Here is a 13,414-nt window from a genome sequence, read left to right on the forward strand (position 1 = left end):
AGAGTAGGTTAGCTTCCTATTGTCTTTCCTCAATATTTAATGTTCAACCAACACCTAAAACAAATTCTAAATTGTTCATAGGACCTAACTTTGTGCAAATTGGTTGCCATGTTTCACCTCAGAAAACATTTCATTGGGATCAAAGAATTTTGACGTCATGAAACGTGCATGTTGTTTTTATTTGAGATTTTTTTTAACCAAATTAATTCGAAGGGCAGTTATTGGCCAAGTTGCTGAGGTACTTGGAGGTCATGATGCAAACCACAATACTTCTTCTGTCAAAATGGGTTTGAGTGATAACACCTTTACTCCCAAAACAAAAGGATATATAGCCAAAAGCAGCTGTAACTTCCAGGGCTAAAAGCTCACTCCTGGTGAGATATCAAGGAAGCTTTAAAGGTAGAAAATGCAGCACAAACTGACTTTGTAATTGCCTGGGATTATTGTAGAAACATGATGGTAAAACATAAGACAGTAGCCTTGGCAAGAGACATTTCCCGTTCAAGAATGAATTCTTGAACAGGGGTTAAAAGTGTGCTTTCTTGGTGAACTGTGTACGTGGCTAGCCTGTCATCCTAGAGTGTTGTGCGGCTCAAAGCTCTGAGAACAGCCATTCAAACACACCCTGAACTGTACATAAAAACAAAAGGCTCTCTCTCTCTTGCTCTCCCTCTCTCTGTGTGACCAGCCAGCCACCAACCTGAAAGGGGTCAGGACAAGACAACCTACAAGGCCAAGAATCTCAAAGCAACTTCAAATACCAATATCAAATGCCAACATCCATTGCAACTGTCAACTAGCTATTCTTCACAATTCAGAGACTGATCCATATGACCATTTTTCAGCTTTTATCTGTTCAGATTTAGCTCTAATTTCTAATCTCTGTGTATACAGTGTGACACAACCATTTCTCTTCTCACATTGTCTTTTGCTCACTGATGGGATACGAGCATCACTAGCTCTGCAAGCATTCATTACCCATTCCTAGTTGCCCTTGAGAAGGTGGTCATGAGCTGCCACCTTGAACGACTGCATTCCACTTTGTGGGGGTGGACCCTTCATGCTGTTAGGAAGAGAGTTCCATGATTTTGGTCCAGAGACACTGAATGATTGACAATATTTATCCAAGTCGGAACAGTGAGCTAGTTGGAGGGGAACTTAAGGTTGGTGATTTTCCCAAGTCTCTGGTGTCCTTCTCCTACGAAATAATAGTGGTCATGGGCTTGACAATAGTGATTTGCTGAAGTTCTATCATGCGCCTTTGTGGATAGTGCACGCTGCTGCTTCTGAGTATGGGTGGTGGAGCTAGTGAATGTTTATGGATGTGGCGCCAGACCTGAGTAATGTCAAACTCGTTGAATGTTGTTGGAGCTGCACCCAGGCAAGTGGGGACATTCCACCATACATCTGCTTTGTGCCTTGTGGATGTTGGACAGGTTCTGGGGAGTCAAGAGGTGAGTTACCTGATACAGCATTCCCAACCTTTGACCAGCTCTTGCAGCATTGTACTTATTATGACTAGAACAAGTCATTGTTTGGTCAATGATATCCCCCAGGATGTCGTTACTTGGGCAGTGATGAATGAGTTTGGACAAAACTTAGATTCTCTCCCTTGTTGGAGGTGATCATTCCTGGCGCTTAGATTCATAGAGATGTATAGCATGGAAACAGACCCTTCGGTCCAACTCATCCATGCCAACCAGATATCCCAACCCAATCTAGTTGTGCCAGTGTTACTTGTCAATTTATGACCAGTCCCTAGATAATATTGCCAATTTGTTATTGTTCCAGACAAGAAACCTCAAACCATTAAAGCTCCTGGGTGAAGACAGGCATACTGGTCCTTTCAGTTATTCACCCTCCCCTCAACTGGAGGGAGAGAAGAGAGAGAATTTCAGAAAAAATGTCAGGTGTGGAACTCTGAACTACGACAGCTTGAACTGAAGAGCAGGAACCTGACTGCGTATATGAAGGCACCACTGCCTCAGGCTTGAGAGAATCAGTTTGCTCATTTCATTCCTAGGTTAGAGAAGGCAAAAGCGGAACAATAAAACAAGGATCAGGAGTAAGCAATTCAGTCCATCAAGTTTGATCTGCTATTTAATACAATCATGGCTCATCTTTTCCTGGTTTGACCTCCACTTTCCTGTCCACTCCCTGTAATCATTTAAACCTTGAACCCATTACTAATTTAAAATTTATCTACCTCCTTCTTAAATTGATTAAAATTTAAATCTATCACATTCTGGGATAGTGCATTCTATCCATTCATGACCCTTTGAAAGAAATAATTCCTTCCCCATCTTCAGGAGAGCCTTCTATATCTCTTTTGAAAAGGCACAGCAGTTATTGCAAACATTGGAGAAGCAAATTACTGCAGTCGCTGCAATCGGGCCTGGAAACAAGAAGTGCTGGAGATTACAGTGGGTCAGGCGGTATCCATGGAGAGAGAGCAAGCTAACATTTCGAGTGTAGATGATGCTTCGTCAGAGCTGTGACGAAGAGTCATCTAGACTCGAAACGTTGGCTTGTTCTCTCTCCATGGATGCTATCTGACCCGCTGTGAACCTCCAGCATTTTCTGTTTCCATTGCAAATATTGGACTTTATTACCACAGAGTAAGCTTTCAGGGAAAGCAGAGGAGATTTATTGCTTCTTGCCTCTGGTAAGTGCCATTGATTTTGAGGCAGTATAAAGGGCTATCTTAAGTGAGTTAGCACCAGATAACTGTATGTGACAACTGTTATAGTGGAGGTTACTGGTACCATTGCTATTGGTAGTTGAACAGTTACTTTCATATTCCTTAGTTTTGTAGATTTATTAAGATACTGTAGACCTGATTCCTTTCAACTCTGACTGAACTCCAGGGTAAGAGAGAGAGAGAGATAGAGTTTTTAGCTGTCCTTTTGCTCTTTTTGGCTGCTAACCAGCTGAATTCAAGTACCTAATGTGGGACAGGATCTTTGCTTACAACATAAAGGTGACTCAAGGCTAGTTCTTCAGTTGTGACCCGCACAACACTCTAACTCTCAAACTCAGGCTGCCCAAAGTGAGAACATTCAGTCCCATTAGCCCGTTCTTTCCTTATATTGTTCAAAGGGAAAAACAAGATGCCTCTGCGGTTTGCAACGTAATCTGCAGGGTGTGGGCTTGCTGTTTGAGTAGGGCTTTTAGCACCCTTACATTACCTTTGTGGTCACTAGAGATCACAGTCCAGTCTCTTCAAGGTTCCTTCAGGTGCTAAATCCCATCGGTTCGACTCAAAACCTTTTCCAACCAGCCACAAGATCTGAACATTTTGTTATATTAGCCTCACTGTTGGAGAGGTAATTGATCCCAGAGATGAGGGATTTGTTACATAAAGAAAAATTGAACAGTTTAGGCCTAGTCTCTCTGGAATTTAGAAGAATAAAGGGGAGATCTAATTTGAGGTGTTCAAGATGATAAAACGTGTGGATAAAATAGACATGAAGCAGATGCTTCCTGTTGTGGGATGAGAGGTCATAGTCTTAGTATAGGGGTAACAAATTTAAAACAGAGTTAATGAGAAACTACATCTCCCAAAAGGTTATGAATCTGTGTAATTTGCTACCCCAAAGTATTGTGACAGTGAGTAAATTTAAGGAGGAGATTTTTATTTGGTAATGGTTGAAGGGATATGGGGAGGAGGCAGGGAAATGGGGGTAAGGAGCGAATCAGGCACGATTGAATGGCAGAGCAGACTTGATGGGCCGAATGGGCTAATTCTGCCCCTATATCTTATAAACATATGAACAAGAGTTGAGAGTGTGGTGCTGGAAAAGCACAGCAAGTCAGGCAGCATCCAAGGAGCAGGGGAATCGACATTTTGGGCATAAGTCCTTCATCAGGAATGAGGCTTGTGGGCTGGGGGTTGAGAGATAAACGGGTGGAGGGTGTGTGGCTGGGGGGTTGGGGAGGGTGGCTGGGAATGCAATAGTTCGATGAAGGTGGGGCAGAAAATGATAGGTTGCAGAGGAGAGTGGAGTGGATGGATGGGAAGATGATGGATAGGTCAAGAGGGCGGTGCCGAGTTGGCACAAGGACAGAACCACCCAGATCCTGATCTTCCACCCCACCAATCTCCGTTTACATCACATCATCTCTGCCATTTCTGCCACCGACAAACAGACCCCACCACTAGGGATATATTTCCCTCCCCACACCTATCTGCCTTCTGGACAGACCGTTTCGTCCACGACTCCCATGTCAGATCCACGCGCACACCCGCTCCCTCCCCCCACCACCTGGCCTCACCCCACTCCCGGCACCTTCCCCTGCCATTGAAGGAAGTGCAAAACCTGTGCTCACACCTCCCCCCTCACCTCCGTTCAAGGCCCCAAGGGATCCTTTCACATCCGACAGAGATTTACCTGTACCTCAGCAAATGACACCTATTGTATCTATTGCACCTGATGTGGTCTCCTCTACATCGGGGAGATGGCATGCCAACTTGCCAATTGTTTCAGAGAACATCTCTGGGACACTCACTCTAACCAATCCCAATGCCCTGTGGCTGAACACTTCAACTCCCTCTCCCACTCCTCCAAAGACATGCAGGGTCTTGGGCCTCCTCCATCGCCAAACCCACTCACCTCATTTTCTGCCTTGGGACCCTCCAACCACACAGGATTAACATGAATTTCACCAGCTTCCTCATTTCCCCTCCCCCCACCTTATCCCATTCTCAAGCCTCCAACTCAACACCACCCTCTTGACCTGTCCATCATCTTTCCCATCAATCTGCTCCACCCTCCTCTCCAACCCATCCCCATCTCTCCACTTTCATCTAGCTATTGCATTTTCAGCTACCTTCCCCCCAAATCTGCCCCCCACCCCCCCATGTATCTCTCAGCCGCCCACCCCACCAACCTCATTCCTGATAAAGGGCTTATGCCCGGAACATCATTTCTCCTGCTCCTCAGATACTGCCTGATCTGCTGTGCTTTTCCTGCACCACAATCTTGACTCGGATCTCCAGCATCTGCAGTCCTCACTTTCTCCAAATATATGAACAATCAAAACAAAAATGAATGGTTCACCTTTTGAAACACAGCGCACCAAAAAAAGTAGTGTCTGCAAGGAAGAACATTTAGTTAAGCGTTGATAAAGCAAACATGACTTGCACAACTATTCTGGAATTTTGATGTTCCTTTTGGTCAAGGATTCGACCTGTTGTTTGAAACAGAATGAGATTCTGGACTCACACTGTGTTTCATCCAAGAATGAGATTACGCTGAGAGTTGCAGTCTGTGAAAGGAGCAGTTGGCAAGAGACATGGTTACAGATTACATGAGGGGAATAGGAAACTCTCATGTCAGTGTGGGTGGAGTAAGAATTTAGAAATCAATCTTAGAGACTTAATTGTAGGAATCCTAACGAATAATAAAATCCAGGCCTAACATTTTGGAAAAGATAATACGCAGACATGGAAGGAGGCTGAGAGAAGGCCAAAGCCATGGTATTGGCCAAAAGAGTTACAAACTGTCTTTCAAAATTCCCTTAGCTCTCCACCAGATTTTAGCATTACTCCAGGCCATGGCTTTCAAACTTGCTGTCTCAAAATCAGAAACCGAGATGCTACCATTGTGTTGGTATCTTCCCATTGTTTAAATGCTCCCTATTCCAACCAAAGTGACAGGAGGAAACAGGAATGTTCCAAGTCACCGTTGAAAGCTTAGGTGGCAGGCAAGTATCAGAACATGGCTGCAACCGATCTAAAGGCATTTCAGGAATCTAGACATTTCCACATGTACAAATGATTGATGTGAAACATTGGTGATTGAGCAGAAAGGGTGAGAGTTTCGCGCAGTCAATCCTGGAAAATGGGTGTGATAAAACTGAATATAAATTTCCAGCAGAACTAGATTTGTCACTTACTTTCATCTTTAGTGCAAAGTAATTGCACAAAGACGTGTCCCCATAAACAAAACCAGTGTGAAACTGACGAGTTATTCCAGTTATAGTATTCCAAGTGTGAGGTAATGTTAGAGTTCTTGTGGAATGTGATGGTGCAACCTACTATGACATCAGCAGAAGTAGGGTATGCTTTAAGAAAGCATGATTGAGGTGAAGGTTTGGTTTTGACTTGGGCTAATAAAAAGTGTTGGCTGAGTTAGATTTGTCAAATGCACATTTGCAGTTACCATCAACTGTCAATAGCAAGGAGCAGCGTGCTATTCACACACAAAGGCTTATACCAGTATATATTGCTCCCATTTGACTCTGCTAGTTCTGTTTTGCAGAGCTTCAAAGATCAGGTACAAAATGGGGTAAAGGGAATGTGTTTCTTCTTAAATAAAATTCTGATTGGCATTAAGACAGAGAATGAGGACATCGTAAAATTGAAAAATGCCTGGATCAAGTGTGGCGTCAAAGCTAAAAAAACACAATTGTTGCTTCGTAGTGTTAAGTGTAACATACCTATACCACCAAATAAATCACTAAACACATTTTTGAAATTGTTGTCATCCATCCCAGTAGAGTGTATTCCATCACACTCTGCACCTGGTAGATGGTAGACCGTCTTTCTAGAGTCAAGAGGCAAACTTGTTGCTGCAGAGTTCGAAACATCTGACCCATTCTTGTAGCCAAAGTATTCATATGGCTGGTCCAATTTTTGGTCAAATAGGAAGGCCTTGTTTACCAAGCTTCAAAGTAACAACTTGTATCATAAATAGATGCAAAGTCATGTCACATTAGGTTGCAAATTTATCTGCCTTACCAAGTGTGTAACTAGTTCCCTTTCATTAAGTGGTGAAACTAACTGCCTTTTGTCACATAATAACAAACGAACCTTTTACGAAGTCCAAAGTTCGTGACTTAATTTTGTGTGTTTTACTCTTTTCTGACAAGAGACCTTTAATTAAGTGTGTAATTAATGCCGGTTTACTAAGTATAAACCCAGTGAGCTTTTTACCAAGAAGGTAACTAGTAACATTTTACTCCATAATAGTTACTGAACCTTTTACCACATGAAACAAGTGGACCTTTTTCTAAGGTGTCTCAGCAATCCATTAATAAGTTTATAAATAATAAACCTGGTAGACAGCTTATTGTGAGGCTCCATTGTTGTTTTAAAATCTTTTTACCACAAACTTGAAAATTTGATCAGTCAGTCTTCCAATTTTAATCCTTCTTTTTGCTTTCAAATAAGCTTCCGTCTGCTATTCCTGTGGTATAGGGCATCTTCACCACCATTCATCATGTTCTATGAACTAGCTGAACTCTTGGTCACTAAGAGTTAGATTTGTTGTCACTATTCTTCTTTAAGGTTGGGAACTAAAGGGCTCACTTTGCCTAATATGGTAAGGGAAAGCTATTAGGTAGTCTAACAAGAGTAATCTCTTAAACAAGATGCTGTTTACTGCAATGATAGCAATCAGGAACAAGTTAGATTGGTTTGACAGATTGTGTTACCACGACAATGAGGAGACTTAGATGGTAGATTGATCTTTGAGATCCAGAACTGTACTCCCACCCAAGTCCATATTTTGTACTGCTTAATGTACTCCTTAGCATTAACCGTTTCAGAACCAAATGTTTTATATAACATCTTCCCCCATGCAAACATATCTACATTATGTTACCAATTTGTCATCTACTCCAACTCCCTGATTTCACAGATTGAGGTGGTCTGGAAGTTTCCCATTCCTTCCAGAATGAGTTCTCCTCAGACTTGGTTGGTTCTTATCTTTAAGGTTCTGTACTTGAATATGAGAGGTCTTTATGCATTATTAAACTAAGGAACCTATCTTTAGGATGTCCTTCATAGTGGCCATCATTCTGGCAGAATCAAGGTCTTTGGAGCATTACATCAGCTGGATGACCCTTCATTTCCTTCATAAAGGCTGAAACCTCCTTTCTGCTGAAACAAGTCATCTCCCTGTAACATGGCCTAGGAGACTTTTATTTCCTTAATGGAAGACAGCTGCTTTGATAAAGCACATATTCTGTCCATTGTAGCATTCGAGAACTTTGAACCCAGTAATTTCTTCTTTACTGCATTCTAAATCTGTGGACATTGGTTTTCCATATCAGTCATGGCTTTCATTATGTTGTATACAGGTTATTTTAAATCCTTCTGACCAAATCTCTCTTCCAAATTTATGTCAAATCTATACTGTAATGTTTAAACTCTGTACCTCCTTTGTTGATTAAGTTGTGTCATTAGGACATTCACCTCCTAGGTTGTTATACTGGTGAACCCAACCGATTCACTTGCTCAGTCGTGCTACTGAAGGACTGCTGTTTACTGAGCATAAAATCCCTCACTGATACTGTTGATCTTTCCTCAGAAAATTAAGAAGCTAAATGTTTCTCTTGAAATTGTGCTGTGTTATTGTCTGACACCAAATTGGAATCTACTATAAATATTTGTTCAGCAGGCTGTGTTGCTGTATGAACAACTTCAGATAAATTTCCTCTTTCAAAAATTTTAATTGCTCGAAGTTTAAACTAATTGACAGAAACTTAAGGAACTTCTTCAAAGCTGTTCTTCTTTACTAGTCTTTAATGCCTCATGAACTGTAATATTGTCAACTACAGGGGCATACAGCGGTACAGCATGGAAACAGACCTATCGGTTCAACTCGTCCATGCTGACCAGATATCCTAAGTCAATCTAGTCCCATTTGCCAGCACGTGTCCCATATCCCTCTAAGCCCTTCCTATTCAAACACTCATCTAGCTACCTTTTGATTGTCCTGGCAGCTCATTCCATACATATACTACCCTCTGTGTGAAAACGTTGCCCCTTAGGTCCCTTTTAAATCTTTCCCCTCTCACCTTAAACCTACGCCCCCTAGTTCTGGACTCCCTCACCCCAGGGAAAAGACCTTGTTTATTTACCCTATCCATACCCCTATGATTTTATAAACTTCTATAATGTCACCCCTCACCCTCCGACATTCCAGGGAAAACAGTCCCAACCTATTCAGCCTCTCCCTGTAGCTGAAATCCTCTAACTATGGCAATGTTCTTGTAAAGCTTTTCAGAACCCTTTCAAATTTCACAACATCCTTCCAAAGCATGAAGACCAGAATTGCATGCAGTATTCCAAAAATCTCAAGAGAATACAAGATGTGTTTAGTGGTTCAAGATCTGATTTGATGCCTACTTTGGAATCAATTATCATAGGAAGATGTTTCTCTAAGATGTCCAATTTGGCCCATCTCTGAAACTAGATCTTCCAGGCACTATTATTTCTGCTATAATTTCTTCCAATGTAAGTATTTATTCATGATGTAGGAGCCATTTACTGCAGATGCTGAAAAAGTTAGCTTACTTTCTCTCAATGGGTGCTGCCTGACCTGCTGTGATCTCCAGCACTTCTTGTTTTCATTAAATATTTATTCTCCTTACTTTAACAACATTAAATCCTGTTGTGCATCAATGCTACTTTAATTTTCTTCCATTAAACACTGTCACTTCAACAGTACAACAATGCTGCTTCTCTGTAGAGTGCATTGAAGGGTTTTTCTGCATTTTTTGGCAGCCATATGGAGGATTTCAGTCTTCTGTGATAATATGGAGGACTCCCACTTTTTGAGACCTAATAAACAATTTCCTGTTTGCTCAAGTTTCAAAATATCACTATGACTTTAGTTATAACTGTATGATATTCCCCAAGCTGCTAACTTGCTTTGAAAAGACTTCGGTGGCCCTGATTTCCCTTACTGTATCTATACCTCCTGTCTTGTACTTGGCTTCTTTCTAGCTTTCTCAGCCTGTAAATACAATATATATTTTAAATGTATCACCTTGCCCACTCAGCTTTTCAACTTTACACACAGAATCTCTGATGTCCATTCACCCTCTGACTGAATGCCGACTCTGGACTGCCCCTTCTGTTCATCAGCACCAGTAACTGTTAAGTGTGACAAGTGAACCATCCCCATGTAACATCTACCACACATTTGCTTTAGTGCTTCTCTTACCAGGTCTTAAATGCTCTTAGCATTGCTTGAATATTTTGTTCTTGTTGAATCTTCTCATGAGTTTCTCACTCAGGCTTCTGGCTTGCTTAGCTCTCCCAGTTGCTGACTGTCTGTATGAGTCATTTCCTTAAAACTATATCGAGAAAATGCTTTTGAGTTTAATGAAATTCACACTCTTCCGTCTGTGGTACAGAATTCAAGCCTGTACCATGGCTCATCACGTTGCATACTGGATCGTCACCATTACTCATTATGTTTTCTGAGCCAGTTGGATATTTATCATAAAAAGGTAGATTCTCTGCTTTCTTGCTTCTTTTAGGGTCTGTGTTGTCTCATATGGCAGAAGAAACTACGAGGTAGTCTAATGAGAAAAGGTTCTTGTCTTAAACAAGGTGTTTTTTTAATCAGGTATGAGCTACATTGGTATGTTTTGTCATACTTTTTACCAAGAGTTTGAGGAGACCTGGATGGCTTAGAGACACAGAGTTAGTCTTCTTCCCAAGTCCATATGACATCATCATTTTCATATATTAAATAGACTTCTCAGAACTAACTGCTTGGTACACTGCTTCCTTTTCCTTCTATGAATTCTTTGTCCCTCTTTATGGGGATAGGCGGTTGACCAATATTGCTTATGAGTCTACTGACCCTTCTTTGATTATATATTTTCAGACCCTGCTTCAACTCCCATTGTCGCAGGTGCTGACTCTCTACCTTAACTGTTCTCATGATACAAACTTCTATACTGATGTTTCCAATATGTTTTCCTTTTTTCCTAAACCAAGAATGCTTTTCACTGTGATTAACAGGACCCTTAACGACCACCTTCCCATTTCCTTCATTTCTGTACTTCGTCTCCTGACTAAAACTGCGAAAGGGCTTGCCTTAGCCCCACTTTCCAGCTGACCAGCTTCCTCCACCATTTCCAATGTCTCCACTGTGAAGTCACCAACAAACACTGCTAAAGAATGCACTGCACGAGATCATCATACAAGTGATGCTAAATTTGGTTAAAAATCATTTTCTCAATGCCATCGATAGTTTTTGAGAACTAAGTTATGACGTTGATTTAAAGAACAGACAATTTAATTTACTTTGTGTGCCTGTTAAGTAGAAAGACACATTGTTTGGAAAGTTAAATTTCCCAATTATTTTCCAGAATTGGAACCCGTGGCCTTTTTGAATGGTCCTCTTAATCAACTGGAGCTGTGATATTGTATGTGAAAGAACAGTATAAATTAGAAACCCCATTTTGAGAGGTTAATGGGAACTTGCCAAAATTAACATATTACAATACGCTTCTGTCTCCCAAAAAACCTTAGCATAGAAAAGGGAGCACTGTATTCCAGTCACTAAGTGCTTTGTACCCTTCACAAAATTCTGTTTTTCTTTAAGACAATATTCTTACTATTACCTCTCAGAACATGAGGTAAACATCCATTTTCCACATGAAATGGAAATCAACTCCAAACCCTGCCTTGCTTGTGATATTGTCCTCATATTCAAACAAATTGTGATTTTGTTCATAGCCATCCTTCTCTGCAAACAATAGAGAAAGATAGAGAATTAGGATGAAGATAATGTGCCATATTGTCATCCATTCCTGAACATTTCCAACATATTTTGCAAGCACTTATGATAAATATGAAGGCTACAAAATTTATTGGATAGTGTCCATGATTTAGTTCTTCCCCTTGTAACTTCAAAACGGTCATGTACACACACACACACACCGATTCATACGGATGCACACACCCACACACAATTCACAAATATACATTCACTCACACAGATTCACATTCACACATACACACACACACACACACACATCCACGTGTCATCTTGGCTTCACTGGCTACCAATCTGAGTAAATCCTTAGCATAGGCATTGGGAGTATGTAATGTTGATTTGCCTCTAGCAATGTAATTTTGACTTGATCTCTCCAGGTATAACTTTCCTGTGATTCAGCATGGTATTCAGTAACAGAAAGGACATACCACCATCTCTGTTTAAAAGAACCATTAACAATTTTCAGTTTCATTGCTGATTGAATCTGACAGGTCGACATTGAGTTAGTAAATGTTTTTGGATTGCTATTTAAAGTTGTTGAAGTTTACAAGAGAACATCACAAACTAGGAAACTACAGGCCAGTTAACATAACATCTGATTTCAGGAAAATGGTATGGTACATGAAGTGAATCAACATCTTTGCCATGATAGTAGGTTTCCCCATGAACTGTCTTCAATATTAATATACCTTTTGCTAAATACTAGGACCAAACATGTGCACAGTTCTCTAGCTGAAGCCTTACTAACATCCTGTACAATCATCATGAAGCTTCTGTTTTTTACCTCTGCCCCTTTACAATAAAGGCCAACATTTCATTTGCCTTCTTAACTACTTGCTGCATCTGCATGCTAACATTCTGTGTTTTGAGCTTGAGACCACTTAGATCCTTCTGCACATATCCTTTTGGAATCTTTCTCCAGTCATAATCATAGAGATATACAGCATAGAAACATACTATTCGGACCAACTCATCCCAACCTGATCTAGTCCCATTTGCCAACATTTGGCCTATATCCCTTTAAACCCTTCCTATTCATATACCCATCCAGATGCCTTTTAAATGTTGTAATTGTACTAACGTCCACCACTACCTCTGGCAGCTCATTCCATATATGCACCATCCTCTGTGTGAAAACATTGCCCCTTACATCCCTTTTAAATATTTCCCCTTTCACGCTAAACCTACACCCTCTAGGTCTGGACTCCCCCACCCCAGGGAAATTACCATGTCTATTTATCCTATCCACACCCCTCATGATTTTATAAACATCTCTATGGTCACCCCTCAGCCCAATGCTCAAGGGAAAACAGCTCCAGCCTTTTCAGACTCTCCCTGTTGCTAAAAACTTCCAACCCTGGCAACATCATTGTAAGTATTTTCTGAATTCTTTCAAGTTCCACAATATCCTTCTGATAGGAGGGAGACCAGAATTGCATGCAATATTCCTAAAGTGGCCTAACCAATGTTCTGTACGGCTGCAACATGACATCCCCACTCCTGTACTTAATGCCCTGACCAATAAAGGAAAACATACTAAACGCCTTCTTCACCATTCTAAATGCCTGTGACTCTACTTTCGAGGAACTATGTATCTGTACTCCAAGGAGTCTTTGTTTTGCAATACTCCCCAGGACCTCACATTAGGGGCAGCAAGGTGGCACAGTGATTAGCACTGCTGCCTCACAGCGCCAGAGATGAGGGTTCAATTCCCGCCTCAGGCATATGCCCGTGTGGAGTTGGCACATTCCCCCTGTGTCTGCGTGGGTTTCCTCCAGTTGCTCCGGTTTTCTCCCACAGTCCAAAAATGTGCAGATTAGGTGAATTGGCCATGCTAAATTGCCCATAGTATTAAGTGAAGGGGTAAATGTAGGGGAATCGGTCTGTGT

This window comes from Hemiscyllium ocellatum, chromosome 18 (genome assembly GCF_020745735.1).
Source record: "Hemiscyllium ocellatum isolate sHemOce1 chromosome 18, sHemOce1.pat.X.cur, whole genome shotgun sequence".
Taxonomy (NCBI): domain Eukaryota; kingdom Metazoa; phylum Chordata; class Chondrichthyes; order Orectolobiformes; family Hemiscylliidae; genus Hemiscyllium; species Hemiscyllium ocellatum.